Source organism: Limulus polyphemus, unplaced genomic scaffold (genome assembly GCF_000517525.1).
Source record: "Limulus polyphemus unplaced genomic scaffold, Limulus_polyphemus-2.1.2 Scaffold2229, whole genome shotgun sequence".
NCBI classification, from domain to species: domain Eukaryota; kingdom Metazoa; phylum Arthropoda; class Merostomata; order Xiphosura; family Limulidae; genus Limulus; species Limulus polyphemus.
The window spans coordinates 11,306-13,710 of record NW_013667839.1 but is presented as its reverse complement, the minus strand read 5'-3'; the positions used below and the strand labels follow the sequence as shown (position 1 = coordinate 13,710).

Sequence of the window (2,405 nt, the reverse complement as noted above, 5' to 3'; positions counted from 1 at the left end):
TCGCTGAAGTTCCTCGGAAAGAATGTATACCCGAAATTAACAAACAAGCAAATACGTAACAATATAAATAACCGTAAGTTGTGTGTACTTTTCTAGCTAGATTGTGACTTTAAAATATTCCAATTTCATGTAATTTCAGGTCAACTACAATATTCTGAACTCTTACAAAATAATTCTACAGAAGAAATTCCATTCTGACATCCAACCTGTCGACTTTGTTGGAAATGGGATAGCAGTAAAAGAATCGGTCAACAAGTGGGTTTCTAATCAGACCCACAATAAAATCACTTCCCTCATTGACAAGCCGCTTAGCCATCTAACCCGTCTCTTCCTTTTGAATGCTGTTTACTTTAAAGGCACGTGGAAAACTCAGTTTGAACGAAAGAAAACTACAACTTCATTGTTTTATGATAATAAGAAAATTGCCAGATCAGTTCAAATGATGAGTCTGACGAGCAAGTTTCTGTACACCTATGACAGCAAACTGAAATGTCAAGTGCTAGAGTTACCGTATGATGGAGATAAAACCAGTATGATCTTCATCTTACCGGAATGGGACGTTGGACTTGAACATGTAGAAAATACGCTGTCCCCTGAGTCTCTGAACCAGTTGATAAACAACTTACAGGATACTGAAGTAGTTGTCACCATCCCTAAGTTTAAGTTGGAGGACTCTCCTCAAATTAAAGAATATCTCCGGGCAATGGGGATGAATGAGGCTTTCTCCTTGTCCGCCGATTTCTCGGGAATGAGTGGTCGTCGTGATTTATTTGTGAAAGATGTCTTACATAAAGCTGTAATCGATGTGAACGAGGAAGGAAGCGAGGCTGCTGCAGTGTCTGGTATTGTTATGATACTTGAGTCTGCAAGTTACAATCTAGCCACTTTTGTTGCTAATCGTCCGTTTATGTTCTTGATCAGAAAAAGGGAAAGTGGAATTATCTTGTTTATGGGTTCAGTCAAGGAATTATAGAATAGAAATCGGAAATATTTGTGTGTTAGGACCCTCATTTTTCACGAGTTTAATCCTTAAAATTATCTGGAAATTCGATTATCATTGATATTGTTTTACGAACAAGTTACTGATTTGCATTATAAACTTTATTGAAAAAATTTTTAAATACATATTTCAGATTTGATGTTTCGTTAGTTTAGAGTACTTTACTTTTTTAAACTTTAAAATTATGTCTAAACATCAGTGCGGAATCTGAAATAATAATATTATTATTTGTCTGTGTGTAGTTTAAAGTTTTTCACTTCACTGTGTTTAGTCTAATGCAGTTCATGAATTATCTTACTACTGGTTTATATTGAAATTTTCGAATAAAAATAGAGCTTGCTTTAAAGATCCCGGATATTGTCACTTGCTGTCTAAGTGAAGAGTCGTCCTCAAGTGTTTCGAAGAAAATTTAACATTAAACGCCACAAGAATATTACAAATTCTAGTAATGTTTTCTGCTCTTTGAAAATCTGTAAAACGGAGGTTCAATAATTTTTTATAAATCATTCTGATATTTCAGTTTACATAAATTAATGTTTGTTATTTGTCTAGTTTAAAGAGAATTTCTTATTCTTGAAACCAAACCAGCCTGGTGAGCTTTGGTAACAAACATTGACATACAACACAGTTTTAACTTAGGTCATGATGGAGAATTTATTAGGAAATTGCGTGATCTTTTTCAGTATCTTCAGATATAAGTTAAATAAATGACATGAAAAACTCTAATGGAAAGAAGTGAGAAGATAAAAAAATAAAAGGTGGAAAAGAAACAAATTAGCTTCTGTGTAATTATAGACGTAGGCATACATAACTCAGCATGTAGCTTCTGTGTAGTTATTGATGTGGGCCTAGCTAACTCAGCACGTAGTTTCTGTGTAATTAGAGACGTAGGCATAGCTAACTCACCACATAGCTGCTGTGTAATTATAGATGTGGGCCTAACTAACTCAGCGTGTAGCTTCTGTGTAATTAGAGACGTAGGCCTAGTTAACACAGTACACAGCTGCTTTATAATTATAGATGTAGGCCTAGTTAACACAGTACACAGCTGCTTTATAATTATAGATGTAGGCTTTGCTAACATAGATCGTAGTTTCTGTGTAATTATAGGTGCAGGCCTAGCTAACTTATCACGTAGTTTATTTGTAATTATAGATGTAGGCCTAACTAACTTAGTACATAATTTCTTTGTAATTATAGATGTAGGCCTAGCTAACATGGCATGCTCCCTGAGAATATGCTGTTTTGTTTTTTAATTACTAAATTGCCGCTTTTGCCCATCTATAAGTTATTAGTAACATTCAGGTCAGACCAAACAGATAAAATGTTCCGTTAAATGGAATATATATAGCTTATTGTTACTGTTGCGTCAGCGAGTCACATGACTACTGTGACGCAACGTTTC

At 34.7% G+C, this 2,405-nt stretch overlaps 1 pseudogene; it reads left to right on the top strand.

Annotated features, from left to right (window-relative positions):
* The window catches only part of LOC106466338, a 13,777-nt pseudogene extending 12,251 nt beyond the window's left edge, over nucleotides 1-1,526 (top strand).
* The last annotated feature ends 879 nt before the right edge of the window (nucleotides 1,527-2,405 follow it).